The following is a 24,827-nucleotide window of genomic DNA, read 5'->3' as shown; positions in this document are numbered from 1 at the left end:
TCCTGGGATTCAAAGGTGACATTTGCCTGATTGGCACTAGTACAGAAAGACTCCAGAAGAGTATGGAAACAGAATGCCTTAGGAGGGGGGGAAAATTGATCCTCAAAACCACCAATTCTCCCTTAAATTCCATTCACTGACAAAAATTACCATCTCTGATATCCACAAAGTTATACAGAGATCTTGGTAAATTGTGGCGGGATTTGCTTCCACCACTGGACAAGAATTCTCGTTCTTCATTGTACCTAACTATGGAATGGGCAAAAAAGATAGTCTGGGGGCATACTCTGGCTTGGATGACGAGGCAAAGGTTTGAAGTGGTGGTAGTGTTAAGCAGACTATGGGGATGCGATTCTGCGTGGGGGTGTAAGAGTAGGGTGGGGGTGGCATTGGAAATGGGAGAGTAAAGAAAGGGTTTCAAAAGCCAGTGATAACCTCTTTGTAGGTCAAAAGGCAGAGTGCAGATTCAAGTGGAGGTGGGAAGTCCTTGAATTCCAAAGGGCAAAACAGTTTCTTCAAGTCCAACGTTTTCATTTTGCTCATTTAAAGTATTTTCATTAACTTTATCTGTCAAAGCTGAAATGCTACCTTATACACTTTGGGGGAGATTGAAGAGATCTGCTTGGGATTTCAATTCAGTCTTAAACCATTGTTTAAATGGTATGAGTCTGGCAAAACTCCAGATGTACTCTGTCCCAAGCACTTTTCCCCCTTAACTATCCCCTGTGTATTTTAAGGAAAATTTAAGCCACATGTTGCTCTTTCCCCCTTGCATCCAAATGTAGTTTTATTGAATTTTAGCATGGTCCATGAAATTCAAATTCTGAGTTTTAAGCTATAATATATTCATATGATCTACAGCACAGTCACATGATATGCACATATATCATTAAGCAGAAAATAAAGCATCTGAGAACTATAGTTGTATTATTATAGTAACATTTCTTGAGACTGAAGAACCATGCTGAGAATGTCATATTAAAAAAGGATTTTATAAAATTATCAAAAAATTCAGAGAAGCGAAATTCGTGACCCATGAGACTATTTTTAAAAGAATACTGCTAAGAAGGTATTTTGATTATGCTTACTGTGATCCAAATAGTTGTTTCCTGCCACAAGGAGCAGGTCTTTTGTGTGCACGAGACACCCAGGCTTTGCTTGTAAGTCACAGATCTCATTACTGTGGCATCATTTAAAAAATGCATTGAAATAAGCTTTCCCATCTGAGCCACTTCCAGCCCTGTCAGCACCTTCACAGACAGCGTGTTTTTACTGTTACTGCGGATGAATGCTTAGTAAGAAGGGAGCTGGAGAGCTGTAGTCCAGGCCCAGCTGAGCTAGATTCATTCCAGAAAGGATCCACAACATTGAAGCACACAGATGAGAAAAAGAAAAAATGGTGAAAGGAGAGGGGATAGGGAGAGAGGGAGGAAGCAAGGAAAGAAGCAGAGAGAGAGAGGCAGATGTAAGCATCTAATACTGACAAAGCAAAAAAAAAAAGGAATTATAATTTTCTGACCAAATATTGCTTTGCTTTATCTCAGGAAACTATAGATCAATTTTTCCAACGTACGTGTCTGTAACACTACTTACCTGAAATAATCTTGGCTTAAAAGCAATATCCGTCTTCTCTTAAACATGTTTCTTAGCTAGAGAGGACAAGGCACTGTATCACTAGCTGGCAACCTTATTTATTGCCTAAAAAGAAGAGGCTAGAGTCTTCCCTAAGAATTCATCTCAGGGGAGAATTTTGCACCATTAATTTTGTTGCAATTTATTTTATAGGGATTAACCTATATCCCCACAGGGAAATGTTTAAGTGATGCTATTTGTATACTATGGAATATCATGCAGCCATCACAAATAATGTTTGTGAAATTTTACTCATATAGAAAATGTTGATGCACCAGCTGTAAACAGCGGTATGTTGAGATTGGTGAAATTGTTAAGTCATCTTCTTTTCTTGTTTTCCATATGATCTTGGTTGTTTTGGATTGTCTGCCTACACCGATCGTGTTTTACTTTTATAACCAGGGGCGAGATTACTCAAAGGTCTCTTCAGGCAGTACAACTAGCATTTCAACAAAACAGAAATTATTATTTTTTTAATGTAGCATCTTAAGTGTGGGGGAGGGGTGAAGAACTGACTGATTAAATGTACTTTAAAGGCAAAGAGCTGCAGAGGAGATGGAACCACACACATCTCGCTGTCCTCCTGCTATGCCTTTGACAAGACCCCCTTGCAGCAGATCCTTCTGCTGGGAAGAAAAGGAGCTGTCACTTTTAAGTTTTGACTCTGGGGGAATTTTGTGAAAATTGCTGTCCCATAAAACCACAATGGGAAAATGCAAAATAGTTGAAATTACAAAGAGGGCTTGCTAAAAACAACAACCAAAAAAAAAAATTTTTTTTTTTTAGTAATCTCTACCCAACCTGGGGTTCGAACAACCCCAAAATCAAGAGTCAAATGCTCTTCTGACTAACCCAGCCAGGCGCCCCAGATCTTGTGTTCTTTTGTTCCTTTTTCTACTAGCTTTCTCTCTTTTCATCTTCCACATTGCATGAAGTTTTGTAGTAGCCTCAAAGTCTTCTTGAAACTAGGCAGATAATGGGCGCTAAGGAAGTACATTCTGCTAGCTTAGGCATTTCCCCCAAAATGAAAAATAATATACAGTTTTCCAAAATAGTAATATAATTTCCCCCTTTTCCTAGTTGGCAATTCCTTTTTGTGTAGTCACAATGTTTTCAAGAGGAATGTTTGAGGGGTGCCTGGGTGGCTCAGTTGTTTAAGCGTCTGCCTTCAGCTCAGGTCTCAGGTCATGATCCCAGGGTCCTGGGATTGAGCCCCGAGTTGGGCTCCCTGCTCAGAGGGGAGCCTGCTTCTCCCTCTGCCCCCCAGCTCATGCTCTCTCTCTCACTCTCTATCTCAAATAAATAAATAAAATTTAAAAAATGGGAACATTTAAATACTATTTGTACTAGTTCAAGTAAACCCGTATTGTGTCTTCCCTGTCTACACTGAAGTTGTTTCTTTTCCAAAAAATGCAGAAGTCTGGAGCACCTGGCTGGCCTCAGGCAGTAGAGCATAGGACTCTTGATCTTGGGGTGATGAGGTCGAGCCCTATGTTGGGTGTAGAGATTACTTTTTAAAAATTTTTTAAAATTAAAAAATGCAAAAGTCTGCAAGTACCCAGAATATGCACATTTTCAGAAGATTAAACATGCCTCAACTATTATGCCAGAAGCCTGATTACTTCTAAAAATGGCCACAGGGCACTGAGATTTGGGTTTTTAAATAATTGCACTGGAGATTAAAGTTGTTGAAATTGTAAGACTGAATTTTTAACCCAAGAGAGCCAGAGAATGAAAGTATGATCAAATATATCTCATTTCACCAGCTTAGAGAACAAAATCACATCCTATTTCTTTGGTATACAAACATTTTGAACCCTCTTCCCAGTTATTCCTGGAAAACATCTTTTTCCCTGACAGGGAACCCCAGGCTGACTCAGCCCTGGTTACTCCCACCTTACCAAGAAAAAAATGTAAAGTCGAATCAGTCTGTTAACATTGCCTCTCAAACTTGAGATGCATGTGAATCTCTGGGGGAGGTTTTTAAAACACACTCCGCTGCCCCCCCCCCCACCTGCAAAGATCCTGATTCAGCAGGTGTGAAGCGGAGCCTGAGATTATATATTTCTAATGAACTACCAGGTGATGCTGATGTCGCTGGGCCCCAGACCACACTCAAGTTCTTGGCTAAAAGAGATTTTTTTTTTTTTCATCAGTTTACCTCAGTAACAGCCATCTCAGTCCATCAGCGATACCCAAATAACTTGGAACATTAGTTAAGATCCCTACCTTTTTTTCTCTCAAGAACTCTCGGGTCCCAGGGCATCTGCGTGGCGCGGTCGGTGAAGATTTGGACTCTTGCTTTCGACTCAGGTGGTGGTCTCAGAGTCAGGGGATTAAGCCCTAAGTCAGGCTGGTGCTCAGCGAGGAGTCGGTTTGAGATTCTCTCTCCCTCTCCCTCTACCCCTCCTGCTCTCGCTTGATCTCTCTCTAAAATAAATAAAATCTTTGGGGAAAAATCCAACTCACTGGTGCCTATCAGACTTACCCATCCCCTTCCCAGCTGTCTGAGTATTATGCACTAATGCACAAGGGAAACAGAAAACCCCCACATGCCCCAGAATTGGAGCACTCCCCACCGTCAGTCACGTGAGGATAGAATAGTCGGGTTGGAAAGCAGCCGTCTTCTTCATCTAGGAGGCGACTGAGGTGGCAGCTACTTAAAAAGCAAATTAGTAAACACTAGAGCTAGAAGTCAGTTGTCATGGGACACCTGGGTGGCTCAGTCGGTTAAGCGTCTGCCTTCAGCTCAGGTCATGATCCCGGGGTCCTGGAATCAAGTCCCAAGTCAGGGAGTCTGCTTCTCCCTCTGCCTGCCTCTCCTCCTGCTTGTGCTCTCCCTCCTTCTCTCAAATAAATAAACAAAATCTTAAATAAATAAAAAGAAGTCAGTTGTCTTCTTGCTATTCCCATCTTTACGTCATAAGCCAACCCCTTTACAAAAGCATTTTAATCAATGGGCTTAAGGAGCTGCCACTTCACTTCCTTAATGTGGTGCAATTATGTTCACAGACCACACTTTCCCCTGATGCTTTATCTTTATGTCTACTATTTTATATAGGGGAGATAGGTTTTATTCCGAGTTTATATGTACGCAGGCTTATGTCTAAAATTTGGAGGATGGACCTCATGGAGATGTTCGAATGAGGAGTCAATTTAGTGAACTCACACTCTGCCTAAAAATGGAACCATTCAGCCAAATATTTACAAAACTGCGTTGTTTTCACAGTGTGCAATCTAACACAATAGTGCGCATGCTAACAAAACAAATGTTACCAGGACTCAAGCTAGCATCCCCTCTAATCCTTGAGAGTTCATGAAATTTTCTATAGTCTTATCCCATGTTCTGTGCCAGACTCACACCCCTGTCTCTTTGGGGACTTATAGTCCGTGACTTTAGAAGGTATAGAGGCTTTGTTGCTTAGTTATCTCTGACGTTTAACTCTAGCTCCCAGAGACCTGGTTCACTTTCTGGATCATCTCCACATAAAAGCATTCCGCCTCCTTTATTTGCAACCATTCCAGGGGTAAAGGGCATGAGAAGCAAACACCAATGTCTTGAAGATTTGAGTTTACCTTACTTCACTGAATTTAAATATTTATTATTTTTAAAAGTACTTCTATCATCTAGCCAGGCTTTCTCTGATCGTCTTTGCCATCCAGTCTCGTCTGACAGTTTGCTTGGCCTTGACTCTCTTCTTGATCTATTTGATCCCCCCTCCCCTCCTCTCCACCTGTTTACTTTGCCCTTCACCCTACTCCACCCCAATTCCCACTAACTTCTTATGAGGGACCATTTAATTCTCTTTCTCTCTTTGGAGACTGTAACCATTGGGACCTCGCCTTCTACAGTGAAAGTGGTCTATCAAGTTCTTTTCCTACATGAAGACAGCTCTTTTTATAAGAGGGGCTACAAGTTAGCTATTAAAATCACAGTTTTAAATCTAACTATCCACACATCTTCATCCCACAGCATTTATTCCATACTCTAGGGCGGGACCTATGCCAGGTGCTGACTATAAGACATGTTCCCGGGGCGCCTGGGTGGCTCAATCATTAAGTGTCTGCCTTCGGCTCAGGGCATGATCCCAGAGTCCTGGGATTGAGCCCCACATCAGGCTTCTCCGCTAGGAGCCTGCTTCTTCCTCTCCCACTCCCCCTGCTTGTGTTCCATCTCTCACTGGCTGTCTCTCTCTCTGTCAAGTAAATAAATAAAATCTTTAAAAAAAAAAAAAAAGACATGTTCCCTGCTGCGTCAACTATTAAGCTATCGTCTCTCATCTCCAAACCTACCCTTCCCTACTCTGCTCTGGGATGCTGGAGCTGGGAATTTGCAAACCATGTTTCTGCTTTGCCTGCTGGCTATATGTTGGGTCCTGGTAATATGGGGCTCTAGTGGTAGTTAGCAACAGTAGAAAAAGAAGAAGGGATTTGCTCCTTTCTGCTTGTTCCTTCTGGGGCTTCCTTTCTATTTGTGATTCCCGAAAGCATCGTGCAGCAAAACTTCTTCACCTTGCAGTTTCTTCCTATAGCAGCAGCTGAATCCAGTTGGAAGTTTTCCCAACGCTTGCAGAAGCAGCCTCATCACGCCCCACCTCAGAGACGCCATCACCAGTCAGCAGGTGCCCCCTGTGTTCTGAGGCTTAGCTCCATAAGCCTCGCCTCTGAGTTTCTAAGTGTTAAGAATTCCAACTTCTTCCCTTTGTACTCTCCAGTCTAGGTGTGGTAGCTGCTTTCTGCCTTGCTACGACTGTGATAGTTTAGAGTTCTCTTTCTACACAGTTATTAATATCTTTACACCTAGTTAACTATTGTTATATTAAATTCTGTTTGTAAAAATAACTGGAATGGTTTCTGTCTCCTGGCTGGATTTTGATGCATCTGCCCCAAAGAACCCAATAGTCTGAAGCAGTAGACCGGCTCCTCTGACAAAGGTGGATACAAAGTAAGTGCAGGAAAGCATGGAGGAAAAAGTTCAGGTTCAAATTTATAATATGAAACCATATGCATAGGCATAGATATGCTAATACATATCAACGAAGAAAAACATTTAAAATGTCTTCGCTTTTACGAGTAATAAAATATACTCTTTTAAAATAAAATTGTTAAAGTGTGTATTTATAGTAGCATAACCTTGTGTTCCCTGCAGGACTTCATTGCAACATGGCTTTGAAAAGTGGCATGGATTTGCAGAGAACTTTTGTGATTGCAGTGTGACAGACCCAGTCCAGCAGCTAATTCCCCAGGATGAGGCTTCTCCAGACCACACTGTTTGATCTCCACTCTCCAAGAGTCAAGGAACAAAATGATCCAATGCTCCCGGGAAGGTAGGAGGCTAGAGAGACAAAGTGGTCAAACAAACAATCAATCAAATAAGGTCAAAACTAATCGATTAGGTCGAAGGTAAATAGAGTGTTTTTTGAAATTTCTGAATTTGATAATTCTGCTTATAGATGTAATATGAGGATATTGAATTTTTAAACTAGTTACAATAATAAAAGTAAGTAGTTAGCAGCCAAAGCCAGAGCTTTTCACTGGAAGGATACTGGCTCACCTTAAGCCCCTTAAGAACGTCCCATAAAATAATTAGCAAGTTGGAATAAACACACATCAGGGAATTTTGTATGGTTTTCTATTAGAGCAGCAAAGATATATTTAGAAATAGTAGTTCTGACAGAGTATTCAAGTGCTTTACAAACCAAATAGCTATTGAGGAGTGTAAGAGAAATTTGAGCATTATAGGGTCCGTGCCAGATTTATTTTGATGTCAGAGAACAAGTTGGCCAACTACCAACTATTTTGCTGCTTTGATATTAATATTTGTGGAAACTTTTTGAAAGTTTCTAAAGCTATCTTTTTCATCTTTGTATCTCTACTGACTAATATAACACCTGACTCATGTAAGTTCTTAAAGGTTTGTTGAAGAGGAAGAAGAATTTAGTTAATACATTCCACCATCCTGATTTAATGAATATTTAGATGTGTAGACCATCTGCCTAACTGTTTAAAAAACAAAAACAAAACCTTAGATAACTAAATCCTAGTAAGTTGAAATTGCTTCAAGAGAGACTGAGATTCAGCTACTTTGCCAAGGTCATTTAGCTACTTGGTGATAGAGCCAAGATTGGGTCTCAGGGCCGCCAAACTCACACCAAGTTCTTATCCACAGTCTTTTTTTTTTTTTTTAAGATTTTATTTATTCATTCGACGGAGATAGAGACAGCCAGTGAGAGAGGGAACACAAGCAGGGGGAGTGGGAGAGGGAGTGGGAGAGGGAGTGGGAGAGGGAGTGGGAGAGGAAGAAGCAGGCTCACAGCAGAAGAGCCTAATGTGGGGCTTGATCCCATAAGCCGGGATCACGCCCTGAGCTGAAGGCAGACACTTAACCGCTGTGCCACCCAGGCGCCCCTCTTATCCACAGTCTTAAACTGCCTCAAAAAGTCTCTGAAACTCTTTGTGTTTTGGTTTTCACATCTGTAAAACTGGACAAAGAATACTTACCTAATTAGGTTTAATTTAACCAATAAATAAAATCGAGTTTGTTGACAATCAAAATTGAAATTCCTATTTTCAAAAACCAATTGAGAAATGTTTCTTAGTAACTGGAGACAGATTGGGAAAAAAACTCTCCTAAAAATTAGTATGATTTAGTAAAGGAGGACAGCTGAAAGGGGGAAATTGTTTTGGACAGTATTTTTTTTTTTAAACTAAATCCAGGCAATATTTCTTACAACTTTTCAAAGCTATGTGATGATTTTAAAACCATATTTATAGAAACAATTTCCTGGCTTTAAAATTAATTTTGGTATTATATGGTATTTACTTAAAAGTAACTCTTCCTTGTTTCGAAAATATTAAAAGTATACTAACGGGAAAATTGTAAAATGATTTGAACATTATTTAGAATGAAATTTTAGAATATATCATGGCAAGAAGGCAAACCTTGAAACCAACCATAATTAAAAGTTCATGTGAAAATGTGGACTCACCCAAGATGATGAGCGACAATGTTCCATATAAATCATAACCGCTCTCAGCACCCCTGGCATATTTTTTTTCTATTCTTCTCTTGGGCTCTCAATTCTTTCTATATCCAACTATTAAATTGTGTCTTTCCTTCAAAACCCAACTAAAAACCAACTCTTATAGTGCCTAATGGATTACAGGAACACAGTATTTCCTTTCCTTTTTTCCAAGGAGTCTTATCAATTTTCCTCTACCTTCCTCTGGTCTCTGCTATTAATCTCTCTTCCTCATTCTTGGAGCTTCTTAAATCCATGACACAGTGTGCCTTGATTTGGGCTGGGTTTGTCGCCGGTTCTTCTGCCAAAATGAACTATAGAATAGGATGGACTTCATCTTTATGGAAATCTTCCTATTTCTCACTGCATGCTGTATGTACTCAATTAATGTGTGTGTGGATAAGAGAATTACTCTTGGCTGGTCTCCTTCAAAGCTGATTTCTAAAGAGACAGGTAAATTCTCTCTTGTCCAACTCTGTTTGGACATCTCTTGATATCCATTCCATGTCCTGCAACCTGAAATTATGTGGGACTGATGGTCTCCATCTCATATTCTTGTAACCACTGAGGGTGCTCAATTTAAAACATAACAGGTGCCCCAACTGTAGGTGGGCAACTTGCTCCATAGCAGATTTAAATTGACCAGGAAGATCATTTTAAAGTTCTAACCCTAGACCTCTCACTATGAGAAATTCTGACCTTTGTGAACATCCAAAGGGCAACATGGTACAATGAGAAGCACTTAAGCTTTGAACCCCATATCTGAAATTTACTACCTCAATTGCTTTAATGATAGTAATTGATTGAATATTTATAGTTTACCATTAATCCTCAAAATAACTGAAGGCAGTTAGTCTAGACCAAATCCCAGAGAGTCAACTTTCTTCCCAACGTCACGTGGCTAGCTAATGGTTGTACCAAGAGTGGAAACCAAGGCAATGAAACTCAAGCCCCAACTCTTCAAGTGATACTGCTTCATTAAGTTCCTTAGCTTCTCTAAATTTTCTCATCTTAAAAACCAAAGAAGTAATTTCTATTTCATGGGGTTGTTGAGACAGCAGTCCAATGAACATTAGCTTCCTTTCACCTGGATCTGTGGAACTTCATCAACCTACATCTATCTAAATTAAGATCTTTGGTAGAAACAAGGGAACCTTCCATGTAATGCCCTAAATTCCACCCCGTGTTTTTCTAACTGATTATTGACTTCCCAATGACCCAGATGTTCAGTGGATGCAGAATTGGGTCTCCAACAGGGAGCAAGATGCCTTCCTTGGTCCTCAGCAATTTAAACACATTTGCTGTGAATGATTGAGGGTTTTAAAAGAGCACTTGCCACATTTTATTGACAATAGCTTTTCTCTTCACAAATAGAAACAATTGTGTGAATTTACATATGTATCAACCCAAGATGGGTTAGCTGTGTAGGACACTGGTGAGGAAAACTAAGGTCTAGCAGGGAAACTGTCTTTCACAAAGAAGAGGAAATCTTACTCCTGCTTCCCACTGAGAAAAATAATGGACAAAGAAAGTACAAAGGACCTATAGTACCCTCCTTTTTTTCTGTAAAAACGACCAACAACCAGTGACAACATTCTGATGTTGATTTTTTTTTAAAAGCTGGTACATCATCAATTTTCATTTCTTTCTTCTTTATTCTTCACATATGGTGAGATAAGGCCAATGAATATACACTTTCTGCTGAATCATTTCCTTTTGATCCTTTCCCCAACTCTTATTCAACTGAGAAGACATGGAGATATATATATATATAAAATCATGTATCTCTCTCTCTCTTCCTCTCTCTCTCTCTCTCTATATATATATATATGTATATTCCCCTCAGGTAATAGATGAGGGGACCCTCATTCTTGTGTGTGCAATTCCCTTTCTGCCTATGCGACACTGGGAAAATTACAGAATTTCTCTGAAATGTCGTATCCTCACTCACAAATGGTAGTTGTGCAAACATTTATCAAGCACTCTTTATGTAACACACAGTGTGCTGGGAGGTGTGCAAGGAGGATAATGTTGCCCTGGTTCCTCTATAAAACCTTTGCAAGATGAAGTGCTCAAATGCTTTGTTCAGCTCCAGGGGTTGGTCAGTCTCATGCTGATGAGGTCATGTAAACGGAAGCTCTTTGTGAACTGCCAAGTGTGTGAAAGATACTAGTGAGGCCAACTTTGGTAATGAGGGTAGCAACAGTGATGGCCATGAGGAGGAGGATGCTGAGAATCACCACCAACCTGGGTTTAGGAAAGGGTTGATGCAGCTCTTCTGGACTTGCCAAGGGTTTCAAAGAGGCAAACAAAACCTGCATGGGCATGGGCATGGGCTAGGAAATGGGGGAAGTGTCAGCCTTGATCTACTAGAACGTTGCTCCATGGAACCTACAGAACATATACAAACATTGAGTTCAAGTTCTTAGAGATTAGATTCCTGAGATCTCAGTTACATGTGTCAGTAAGCAGCTTAACACATATTACAGACAAGATCCCAGGCAAAGTTAGGCAGAAACTCAGACATAAAAGGGTCTGCTGTGTTTTCAGTAATTTTCTAGGTTGCTCAATGGAATTTACAGGCTGAAAATTTTCAGAGCATCTCACTGGAAAAAACAGTCCCGGAACTGATAACTTGCCCCTCCACATACTGTTATTTTTAGTACACTGAGTGCTCGTTGCCGTAAAAGAGCAAAGTGAAATACTTGACATCCACGCTAGTTTGCTCCTTGAGTTAAATGAGATTAAAATCTAGGCATGAGAAATTTTTATCTCTCATTTTTTTCACGTGGTATCAATACAGCTTCTAAAAAGAATCCCAAAGTCATTGCACTCTATTACTGTCATTCTTTAAATAAACGTACTTGAGATTCCTGAATTTCTAACTTAGACAGCTAGATGTGTATCATATCATAATTTGTACTAAAGCCAAGATTCAGAACTCGGCAGCCAAATATCCGCTTCATTTTGTGTAACGATGTGTCATTGTAGATATAATCAGTGTGGATAAGAATCTAAAATAAGAGTTCAAAATTATTTGTATAAATCCAAATCCAAGGGCTTAATGCCAGATATATTCATTCCCTATTGCTCCTGTAATAGATCACCACACAGTGGCTTAAAACCATGCAGTTCCGGACGTCAGAAGTCCAAAATCAGTTTCACAGGGCTAACGTGGAAGTATTTAGCAGATTTGGCTCCTTCAGGAGGCTCTGACTAGGATTGTGTTCCTTTACCTTTTCCCACTAGTAGCCACCTGTATTTGGCTTATGGCCCCTTCCTTCATCTTCAAAGCCTGCTTCCTTTATCACATCACTTTCTCCTGTAGTCAGATTTCCCTCTGCCTCTCTCTTAACAAGGACACTTACAATGATACTATCATAAAGATATATCCCCATCTCAAGATCCTCCAGGATAGTCACCCCATGGCAAGATCTTTTATTTAGTCATATTTGCAAAAATCCCCTTTACCATGTAAATGAACACTCACAGATTCTGAGGATTAGGATGTGGACATGTTGGGGAGCAGTTTGTCTATCACCAGATGCATCACTCATGATTGAGGGCTTGTATGGACCTCACCCAGACTTCCTAATGATAAAACAGCTTTTGATTCCATGTCTTGATTTGTTTATAACAGCGAGTTCTATGGAGAACTCCAACTAGAGCAGCTGGCATTCAAGATCATGAGAGGGAATAAATAGAATAAAAGAGAAAGTTGGGGCACCTGCCTGGCTCAGTCCATAGAGCATGTGACTCTTGATCTTGGGGTGGTGAGTTCAAGCCCCATGTGCAGAGATTACCTAAAAATAAAACTTAAAAAAAAGAAAGTAATAAATATAAAAATCCCATTGTATATTTCTTAGATTAACTGAGGACAGGATGATTTTATCTCTGAAGAGATCCCTCGCTTGCCCTCAATCTCCATATGTTTAATTAAAAGCACACCCAAAGCCAATGAAAGCCAGCCTGTGTTGAAAATCTTCCGGAGTAAACAAAACAAGAGATACTCAGTGGAGATGTATTAGTTCTTTATCCAGGTGGTTCCTCCTGGAACAATTTTCTTTCAGTTTTTGATACTAACATAATATAAAAAAGTCAAATCTGAAATCTGATTCAGAACAATCTCCTAAAAAAGAAATACAATTTTCCAGGAATAGCTAATTCCTTAAACTAGATATTTGAGATGCGTCCTCAAATACCTAGACCAAGTGTAGACAATCTGACTAGTCTGTCAGTATAACCATAAAATGTATTTGAAAGCGCCCTTAACAGCCTAATTTAAGGTGAAGAATAGATATTTCACTTTGCTAGGCAAATGCAAATCTATCACAGGAGAAATCTTCATTTGACCTTTGAAGTGAAGATTACAAGACAGGGAGAGTTTGATCCTTCCAGCTTTTAGGATCTCATCCCTTTAAGGGGCGGGGGAGACAGGGGGAAGGCTGGAGGAGGGGGAAGTCTGCCTTTAATCCCTGTGGGATTGAGAACCACGGATCCACCCCGAGTATTGATATGCAGAGAAGTAGCAAGGTTCAAGGAAAAACTGGTGAAGGTAACTGTTCCTCGCTTCAGTGAAAAGGTAGAGATTTACACTGTTAACACCTGAGGATCTTCACATTTCCTCATTTAAAGAAAATCTATGCATGTGTTAATATTAATTATAAATTTCAGGGGTTCAGGTGCTAATACCTGGTGACTCCTTTATAAACCATATGACAGAGCAGATGTCTGTAATAAGGCAAACCTTATCTTATAAAATTGTGCAGGAGGCTATTTTATTTTCCAGAAGATTTATGACATGTGCTCAAGTAATACAGATCTGTGCATCTAAAAGTTAACTTAAATCTCAGTTTTCCACTGTTGTCATTACTGGGCATGTGGAGAAAGTGTTTTGAATTCCAAATAGGATTCCCCCCAAACAATTTTATTTTTATTTATCTGTTTATTTTTTTGAAGTAATCTCTGCACCCGACATGGTGCTTGAAATCACGACCCTGCGATCAAGAGTTGCACACTCTACCAAGTAAGCAGCCAGGTGTCACAGTCCTCCCCAAAACAATCTTAAATATCTTTTCCAATAATCGTATGGGATGGTATACTCCATTTGTCTCAATAGTTGTGTTCTTAAAATATAAACTACATTTTTATAACCCAAATTGAATGTTAATAATCCCAAACTCCCACGATGTAAAGAAATTGGTGTGCTTGTGTTAAAAGCAGATCCCACAAAGATTATACATTATTTCCAGTAATGGAGAAACTGAGGCACAAGATGAATGAGTGGCTGGCCCAAAACACCAGCAGACAATTCTAGCACAGTGAACTGACATCAGACTTTGGACCTCCAACCAAAATCATGAAAAATATACTAACTTCCCTCCCTAAAGCTGAACATTTTAAAATTAAGATATTAACTGCAAATTTAAAATGTTAAAAAAGATTAATCCTCTTTGGTCTTCCATGACATTGTTTCGAACACAAATTCCCTGGAAAATTACTTCAGTTGTGCACTTCTTCCTGTCCTATGTTGACCCAAACTTAGTTGTCAATGGATTTTGTTTTGTTTTATTATTTAAGTCTCATCCAACCCTTTTCCCTGGCAGTCAAGGGAATCTTCTATCCTGAATAGAAACATTCAGATTTGCTACTTTTAAACTCAAGGATTAGCTTTGCACTTGGGGAATCTTTGGGTAGCATCAAACCCACCCTACAGAATTCTGCAATTTAATTTCACCTATGAATTTAAAGGGCTTACAGCTGTCTTCACAGTTAAATGAGGATTTACAGAGACGTTGCCTTCCCGGGTGGTGGAGAGAATCCCCCAACCAGAGGACTTCTGCACTCCCCGAAGAAGATGGTTTGACCAATAAGGGTGAAATTAGCACGCACACATAAAACATACCATCTGAGACTTTCAGAAAATGCAGATCCAGGGGGAAATCTTAGAGCATCAGTTACTTTGAGGATTTTTTTTTTTCTAGTTTTGATTGGTTTTTTTGCTAGATCTTCGTTGGAGAGATTTGTGTGCTTTTACATGCACAGCTGTGGAGTCTCTGGGGAGATTTCTTGCTCTTTCTCATTTTTGCATATCAGCCAAAAACCAAGATCTAAGCGCCAAACATAGTATCATAAGCCCCACATATGAAGTAGGTGATTCTCCGAAGGGTGCTACACAAGGGACTGATTAAAATCCAAAGTGAGCATTGTTGCCGCTAGACAGCCCCAAGGGTAGCATGATGAGGAGAGAAACAACTGAACAGGTGGGAACCAGGGCTTTGTGTTGTGGTTGTGTTTGTTGTTATTGCCGTGTGTTTGCGTAGTTCTCACTCTGGCTCTAACCATTCAACATAGATGTGGCCAAATTAATGGAACTTTTGTTCCGTACCGGTGAGATAAGTATCTGCTGCACAAATAAATCAATGAACAAACCTGAGATTGATCTTTGCTACTTGAACTTGGCTGAGCAATTTGATCTCTGTGCCTGTATTTCTTTGTCTCAGGAATTAATATAAATAAACTCTAGGATTTATTCTGGTTCCAAATATTAATAGTTAATATTTACAGAGCACTTACTGTGGGCTAGGCAATGTTTTAAGCACTTCCATACACCAAACTCTTTAATCTTCACAAAATCTTAACAAGTAAGTAGTAGTAGTACCCTCATTTAACAAATAAGGAATCGGAGAGAGAGGTTAAATAACTTGTCCAATGTCAAATAGCTTGTAAGTGGCAAAATAAAAAATAAACTAGGAAGATCGATTCCGAAGTTCATACTCTAATGACAATTCTATTCCAGCTCTCTAAAGTGCTATGGACAAAAGGTGAGGATGTGAATTTTTATGTACTACCTCAATCTAGATCTCTCCAAAATGTAAACATTTTATTTCTATTAGCAAAGAATATATTAACCTTAATCTTTGAATCCCACCCCAACCTGAATGCTCACTGCCTTCCGAAGACCAATCCTATCTCTTGGTACCCCACCCTTAATGTCATCTCTTGCTTTACATCATCTGGCTCTTACCCTGGGTCTTTGCCTGTGGCTGGGAGAAGATAGGAGAGAAGCCATTGTCAATCATTTGAAAACAAACAGGAGCAGAACGTTGAGTGTTGTGCCTTGGAGGATGCATAAAATGTCAAATGAAAGTCCAATAGGAAACAGATCACACATTTTAAATAAGGTAATTCGGAGGGTTTATTTATAAATGGACTAGATATTTATAGGGAGCTTAAGGGAACCACAAGGAAAAATACACCAACCTGGGGTTAGTAGCAGCAGAACTTTTACAACCCTCCTTGGCCTGAAGGGAAGGGAGTGGTCACCAGAACCCTGAAGGGGGGAGTTCCGTTGAGCAGCCACCTTTACCGGAGTAATGACCGTGGATGGAGGGACACAGCCAGACTGAGGCCTGCCTGCAGAGAGAGGAAGAGAAACTAAATATCTGACCTCACTTTTTTTTCTCTAGTCTCCTGGGAAGGATTCCCGCTGGCCAAACCCAACAGGAAATCAGTAGGCTAGGGAGTCGGTTTGTGTAATCCACAGATCCCCCCAGTAGTCTCCTGGGCAAGGAAGTGGGGTAGACAAGAATGAAGATTATACGCTGAGGAGCAAATGCAAGATACCTGGCAGACCTACATCAAGTTGATATTTACTAAGAGAGCTACTGTGGGTCCAGCAAGGTTATTTACCCAGAAAGAAATTCTGAAGACCAACCTGTAGCTCAAAATTTCCTGTCCGAACTCCAAGAGCCCTTAATACTTACCAAATGGTTTGATTTTACCACTTTTTATCTATATCTATTTTATAAGTAATTTTGAAGAAATGTCTTTCTTTATGCTCTAGTCTAAGATTTAGAGGTCAAAATGTTATAGTTTTTCCTAAGAACATTGTTTAAAATTTTCGGTGAAGTAACCAATGCAACTTCATCTCAAACCCATCCCTCCAACAGACCCTGCAGCAAGTGTTAAGATAGAGTAATAATTGCTAGTTTTATCATTAAAGTATTGAGAACTTTCAAAGAGAAAGAAATGATCTGCCTTCTTGTGGCACCCATCAATAACGCACCTAGCAGCTTCATATCCTTTCAATTCAAAGCACCTTTCCATTCTTTTACTAGTGATTCCTCTCGTTATCTATTCAAAGTAGGTCAAAGTTTGTTTTGTTCTGTTCTGTTTTTTTCCCCAATTAATAAACCTTAAAGGCAAACAGATTAGGCAACCATTGAAGATCATGCGTGAACATGATCGACAGGAACAACATGGCGGTGGAAGCACTTAAATTTAGAAATTTAATCAGTGTTAAACAGCAATAACACCTCAGGGCAGCAACTTCTTTTTTTTTTTTTTAATATTTTATTTATTTATTTGACAGAGACAGAGACAGCCAGCGAGAGAGGGAACACAAGCAGGGGGAGTGGGAGAGGAAGAAGCAGGCTCATAGCAGAAGAGCCTGATGTGGGGTTTGATCCCATAACGCCAGGATCACGCCCTGAGCCGAAGGCAGATGCTTAACCGCTGTGCCACCCAGGCACCCCAGGGCAGCAACTTCTAACTCTGAGGTCAGGGATATGGCTAACAGAATAGTTTCTAGTGATTCAGAAAACAAGTAGAATTCTGCATAGCCAGAGAGCTCTTTCGTTACAGAGCTTGTGTTAGTGCAGCATACTTTGGCCTATTTGGACTAAGAAGCAACTCTAACATGGGCGTGGTTAACGCATAGATCTTTTTCTTCGGCTCACAAAATCGGCTGGGGTCCAGCATCTTGCAGACCAGTTCCCTTCCAAGTGGTGATTCAGGGATCTAGGCAGTTTTCATTTTGTTCCTATGTCATCTGGAACATGAGACCCCCAGCTTGCCACACAGGAGAAGAAAGAACTGGAGGGTTTCATTTACATGCTTTAGTCCAGAATTGACACACATCACTTCAACTTAACGGCCTTTGGCTGGAGCTAGTTACACGACTCTGCCTATCTGTTAGAGCTGGGAAATGTGTCAGAGCACATGGATATTTGGTGAAAGATAAATGTCTCTGCTAGTGTCGCATCTCCAGACAAGTATGCAGGCAGAACAGGAGCTGCTAGAGTGGGTGTGGGGGGGGGGGGGGCCTTAGGTACATTAAAAAGAAAAGATCCTTTTTAGTAAAGGAGTCTTGTTTTCTCTACTTCCCTTGGATCTAAACTTCTTTACAAAAGAAGGTTAAAACTGGATATGTTGATTAACGTAGGATTACCATTGAATATATAATTATAACAGCACAGGAATTAGAGTCAAATGCTGTATCCTCAGCTCTACATTGGGGATTTTCTCTAGCATCGGTTTTTTTTTATCTGTAGAATGAAAATGAAAATGCCTCCCCTTAAGGGTTGTTAGGAAAGTGGTTATAAGAGCCAGGAAAGGAGTTCTGAGAAGAGACAAATGATCAGAGACATGAAAGCAGAGGAAGAATTTACAGATGAGGGGGGCTAGGAAAAATGATATAAGAGAGGACGCCATTTCAGTGTTGGGAGGGACAACTTCAAGTAGGAGGTTTGAAAGAAAGTCACTGGAGTGGAGCATGCAGGGGGGAGTTCCTTGTAGGTATGTTCAGAATTTTGGTCCCTTAGGATAACTAAGAGCAAAGGGAAGACCTTAATGGAGACCTCTTTGGTTTGACATGAAGGGAATGACATGGTCTGGTTGTATCTTGAAAAGATCACTCAGGTTGCCTTGGGGAGAATCCACTGGGAACAAAGAGTAATGTCAGGGAGACTCATCAAGGGATCGTGGAAGTAGATCAATGGAGAGATGATGATAGTTTGGATTAAGGAGGTGTGGAAAAAAGATAAAATGGAGGAAGGTATTTAAAAGCAAAATTCAACAGGACTTGATGACAGATGGGATCTCGTGTATTAGGGAGAGGGAGGTGTGGAGAACAGTTCCTAGGTTTTTGGCTTGTCCAACTGGATGAATGGTAGGTACATTATTCCCTGAAATTAACCCTAGAAGGAGACCAGGTGTGGGATATGGGAGGAAGATCAAGAGTTGACTTATAGGTGTGCTGAATTTTAGTTCCTTTGTGGAATTCAAGTGGAGATGACAAGAAGAAATCTCTGTGATTTATTAAATGCCTAGTGTTTCTGGCACATAATGCGCCAAAAAAAAAAAAAAAGTAACTGTTGTTGTTATTATTATTATTACTACTCTCATAGCCTTCTATAATCTGTACCCAATTTACCCATCCAGACCAAAACAATACTATTGCTTTCAGATAAAATAAGTCATCTTATTTCCATCTAATCTATTTCCAACCTGTCCATCCTTTATGGCCCAGTTCAGATGTTACTTCTACCATGCTCTAAGCTGTTCTGTCTGAGGCTCTCTTCTTTCTTGACGCTCTCTTTGGGCAGTCTTACTGCTCGTATGACTGCAAATGCTCCCCAGTGCATAAGTATCTCAACTCCAATTTCCCTCTTGAGATTCAGACTCACATATTCAACCATCTCTTGAATATCACTAACTGGTTGTCCCACAGGTACCTCAAGTTTATTAAGATTATCACACACTTATCACTTTCCTTCAAACTGCTCTTTCTTCTGTGTTCTGTATCTTAATAGATGGCAGTGTAATTTTTAATACAAATCTGAACATCACATTTCAGTGTCTAATTTCCTTAAGGCACAAATAGTATCTGTTCACAACAGTGATGGTGATGCTTGGCACAGTGTAGGGACTCATTACATAGTGAAGAAATGAATTAATTACTCCTTACTCTCTTTTATTCCTCACATTCAATAAATTACTGAGTCCCGTCAATTCTTCCTTCCAAATACTCTTTTAATCTTTCCTATTATCATGAATAATAACCTTGTTCAGGCCACTATAATTGCATTAATTAATTAATTAATCTTAATTAATCTCTTTGCCTCCAGTCTTGTCTCCTACAACAGAGATGGCTAATTATATCCAATACCCACATCCTCTTCTTCCTTTTGGTGATAGAAATGAGCACCATGCCTCCCAGCTAGAGACCACATTTCCCAACCTCCCTGGCACCTTCATATGACCAAGCTGCAATGTCACCCGGCCAAGGATGTTCTGGTCAATAACCTGAGAATGGAAGTGACATGTGCACCTTCTGAACCACATTCGTAAAATAGAGATGTTTGTCTTCCTCTTCTTTCACCTTTCTGCAGTCTGGATTGTGACAAGATAGTGTGAGTCAAGTTCGGGCTTACAAGTGAAAACCTTAGGGGATGAAGGAGCCACAAGATAAAAGGAAACTTATCTTCTTGGACTTTCTGCCACCTCAAACTTTAATGAGAGAGAAAAAGAATTCATCTTATGGAAGCCATGATTATTTGGCTTCCATTAAAATAACCAAACCAATGCCCTATCAATCCCTTCTTTCTCCCAGCCAGAATCTTTCTCTTGAAATGCAGCAAAAACAATGTTATTACATTGCAAATCTGATCAGAACTTCCCCCTTGTCTTATTTATTTACTTTTTATTTTTTTTAAAGTAATCTCCATGCCTCACATGGGGCTTGAACTCATGACCCCAGATCAAGAGTGGCATGCTCTACCAACCGAGCCAGCCAGGTGCCCCTCCCCTTGCCTTATTTATTTTTGTAAACTTCAGAGGGCTTAGTACCTGATCTTGTTTATAGCAAACACTCAATAATATTGATTGTTGATTGATAAATTATGAAGCTCATTTTCTAGCAGAACTTAAGTTATGAAATTTAACTCTTACTTGTATGTGACATTGTGCATAATCACTGAATGAGATAGCAGCTTGAGACTTCCTCAACTTTTGCAATCACCCTGGCTGGGCTTCACTCCCTTCCACCCCCCGCTCCGTTATCTGATGACCAAACAAAGGGTCAGCAATCTTTCTGATGATGAGAATCATCCATAAAGGACAGAACTCCCCGCAAGTGCCACTGACCACTGTAATGGCAAGGAAGGAATACAATAAGAAATTGGCAGAAGCAGAGAAAACAACACAGAACTCTGTTGAGTGAGAGGCAATAGGAAGTCATTAGAAATTGATTCATACTTGGTGATGAAGTCTGTACTTGTGACCACTACAGATTAAGCCATTATAATATCTTGAGGTGCTGCATTTCTACTGGGAAGATGATCATTATACATTTAGATTTCTATTCAGCTAATGTTCGTTGAGGCCCTACTCTATATCAACAGCTGTCCATGAAAAAATTTCCTAAAACGTTTCAATGTGTCAAGCTCTACTCCCCCTCCAGAGAGGTAGACGACCTGAGTCTTGGCAGGATCTCCCAAAACAGGACCATATTTGAAGTACCCCCCTACGTGTATCCTCCCAAGTTCCAATCCATTCAACTCCTAGAGTTGGGCTAAAAGGTGGATAGTGTCAGAGATTTCATCAAGCTCAAAGCTACCTCCTCCCCCAAATGTATATTTTTAAAAGATTTGTTAATTTATACTTGTATACTTTGTCTGATAACTATGAGTTGTCAGTGAGATTCTCTCATAAAGCGCCATTTATAATGCAGTTGTTTTTCACAAAGCACTCCATTACACTTGTCATTTGGAAATGAGAACCACATTTTTATGTGACACACAAAACAAATTAAACCACACAAAGGCACCTGGGTGAACGATACCTTCAGTTGGGTCCCTACAATTCCTCATTAGTTTGCATTTACTTTCTCTTCTTGTTCTTTTTTATTTATTTATTGTTCAAAATTTACAGTTCAAAGATATTAGCTAATCTAGATGTTAAAAGGGAACGAGGATCATTTGGAACCGAAAGTGTCCTTGTTCATAGTGAAATTTTTAAGTGATGCAAGTTTTTGTTTTTTCCCCCATGGATTGTAGTTCGCAAGGCAGAGAAGAAGTTTTAAAGCAAAGTGAATAACCAAAATTCCCAATTGCTTAAAAAAAAAATTTGCAGCTTGCTTTCTAAAAACTTATCTCAGTTTTAAACCCACTAGTTTTGAAAATTCCTGCTGTTGACCTGAGCAGAAGAAACACCTGAAGCCTTGAGGCAGAGCAGCTTTTAGAAGAAAAAAACACATTAATATTTCATGTGGAAGGAATTTTTCAAGGTGCATATCAGTTCTCCAAACCAGTGAGATCGCTCACTTTCACCGCCAGTATGTGTCTTTGAGTTCCGTTTGGTATAATTACCTCTAGTCTTATTTTTACTGTGTTTTATCTCAAAAATACTTGTCATCATATAGCAAAAATAATAGCAATAATAATAAAAGTAAAGTATACATAATAGTTTTCCCTTGGACATTACACAATAAGCATATATTTGACTACTGCTACATGCTCTTCACGGCCATTATAGCAGGCAGAATAATGGTACCTCCAGATGCTTATGTCCTAATTCCTGGTACCTGTGACTAGTACCTAATTCCTGGTACCTTATATGGCAGAAGCAAACTTGCAGATGCAATCAAGTTAAGGACTTTGAGATAGGGAGATTATTTTGGATTATCTAATCAGCTGGGTCCTTAAAAGTGGAGAACCATTCCCAGCTGTGATCAGAAGATATGACTATAGAAGATTGGTCAGAGGGATACAACATTGCTGGATTTGAAGAAGGAGAAAGGGGGTCATGAGCGAAGGAATACGAGTGGCCTCTAGAAGCTGGTAAAGTCAAAGAAACAGATTCTTCCCTAGGAATGTTCAAACTTGGGGACATTTGTGTTATTGGTGTTGCATTAGCTGTGCTATGCTCTGGTGCTGTACTTACACAATATTCCTAGAGAGCTAGACTGGACATCTGAACAGGGCATAACTCCAGATGGAAGAGTAGAATAAATAAATCATTTTAAATAAATCAAGATGGAGGGGTACCTGGGTGGCTCAGTCGGTTAAGGGTCTGCCTTCACCTCAAATCATGATCCCAGAGTCCTGATGGATCTCTGCTCAGTGGGGAGTCTGCTTCTCCCTCTGCCTGCCGCTCCTCCTGCTTGTGCTCATGCTCTCTTTCTCTCCCTTTGTCAAATAAATAAATAAAATCTTAAAAAAAATAAATCAAGATGAAAAATAGAATGAGATAAAATAGTTTAATTTTACAGTTACTTTAGCTTATGTTTTATTATGACAGAAGTTTCTGGAGCCAAACTTGGAAATACCTTTTTCCATTGTGTCCTGTTGGATGGGCAAAAAGACATGATAAATATTGGGAAGGTGACCCCAGGAAAGTGAGGAGCAGGACTTCTCTGAAGGCACGGTAGTCACTTTCTTCAAGGTAGACAGCTACATATTAGCTAATCAGACACGACTATTAGCTCCCAATAAGTTTTAGTTATTAGTAATTAATTGTGACCCAAGGGAATGTTATATAACCATGAAAATTATCATGCATACTCATTTTTTAATAGATGTTCATGAGATGTTGGTAGAAAAAGAAGGTAATAGAACAGCATGAGAATGTGAGTCAACTGTTATTTGGAAAATTTTTTTTTTTAAAGATTTTATTTGTTTATTTGACAGAGATAGAGACAGCCAGCGAGAGAGGGAACACAAGCAGGGGGAGTGGGAGAGGAAGAAGCAGGCTCATAGCAGAAGAGCCTGATGTGGGGCTCGATCCCATAACGCCGGGATAACGCCCTGAGCCGAAGGCAGGCGCTTAACCGCTGTGCCACCCAGGCGCCCCTATTTGGAAAATTTTGGGAGGATATATAACAAAATATTTACAATGGCAATCTCTGGGCAGTAGGCTTTCGAGAGAGGTTATTTTTGTTTGGTTATCAATATAACTTTTTTTTTTTACAATGATTGTAAGCCACCAGTACTGTATAATAACAAATGTTTCTAAATGTATAACAACACTAATATGAACTTTCCAGAGTCAGATTTTCATTTGTAGCTGTGCAGACATGCTAGGAATATAACAATTCCCCTTGGAGCCTCAGAGCTGGTTACCTCCATGGCAGACAAAAGTAGGAAACTGACCTGGGTTGAAAAATACCACCCACATTTCTCATCAGGACATCCTGAGAAACATTCAAAAACTTGTCAATGAAGTTTGATTGCCCTATCTGCTTCTCAATAACCCTCCAGGGATAGGAAAGACAACCCTAGCCCATGCTAAGCTATTATACAAAGATAAAAAAAAAAAAAAACAAAAAACAAAAAAAAACAAAAAACAGCAACTTACTCTTGCAGTAATAGATATCATTCCAGGACCAATCCTGTACTTTACCAGCACAGGACAATGTTTAAGAAAGGCTTAAAATTAGAGGCTAACTAATGCCATGACTCCAGATACTGAGAATGCTTAAAGTAGAGTAATTGAGAAATTTATGAAGGATCCATATTCTACCTCATTTGTAACTCTCTGTTGAAGATTTTCCTTGCATTACAGTCCTGGTATATAATGTTCCAAGTTAGTCTTCTGACTTCAGAACTCATTGTTGCCAATGTAAGACATATCTAAAGAGAGAAAGTTGCCATAAGTGAAAGTAGACTGAAAGCACTTGTAGTTCTTTTCAGTGGAGGTATGTGAAGGGCTCTTCATGTCTAATAGAGCACCAACATGGTTTTTGGGAGGGGGATAGGACAGAATGTATACATGTATATGGAACACCATCTCAAGTGTGATTTTGCCAACACTCAGGACTGGATTTTGAATCAAGACCTTACCACAGCTCATAGAAATACTCTGAAGAGGTTGGCATTACATAATATTCTTCTTTGACTTAGAATGGACTTTACATCATCAGTTCAAATACATTTATTGACCAAAATGGCAGACATTGAGTACAAACTTTTCGTTTATACCAAAAAGAAGCAGATTCAGCTAAATTTCCTAACTGCTGCGTTTAAATCACCAGAGACTCTATTGTTGCAGAGGCTTAGACTTCCAGCTATAATTCAAAGAAATCAGCAGTAGCAGTTCGAGAACAAAACACATAGTTATGTGATCAAACTATAGTCACCCAAAATTATCGACAGTTTCAGGCTTCAGTTGGCAAAATTTTTAAAAGTACTGCATTTGTAGTATAGTAAAGATATAGAAGACAAGGTGTGATATTTAAGTACTTTATTGTAGTATTTGTCTTTTACAGAAAAAAAACACCAAAAAAAAGCTTATGTCAGTCTTAAGGGTTTTACTCTTCAGTTGCTTAGATGAAAGGAAATTGGCCAACCCATCATGGTTTGGAATATAAGGCTTTCAAATCTAGTATCATCA

General features: G+C 39.6%; 1 pseudogene; it reads left to right on the top strand.

The window, feature by feature from the left end:
- The first annotated feature begins 13,630 nt into the window (after positions 1-13,630).
- LOC121100095 lies at positions 13,631-24,493 on the top strand (annotated as a pseudogene).
- Positions 24,494-24,827: the final 334 nt, after the last annotated feature.

The sequence above is a fragment of the Ursus maritimus genome, unplaced genomic scaffold (genome assembly GCF_017311325.1).
Source record: "Ursus maritimus isolate PB19 unplaced genomic scaffold, ASM1731132v1 scaffold_34, whole genome shotgun sequence".
Taxonomy (NCBI): Eukaryota; Metazoa; Chordata; class Mammalia; order Carnivora; family Ursidae; genus Ursus; species Ursus maritimus.
The sequence above is the reverse complement of the archived record's forward strand: the minus strand, read 5'-3'. Positions and strand labels throughout refer to the sequence as shown.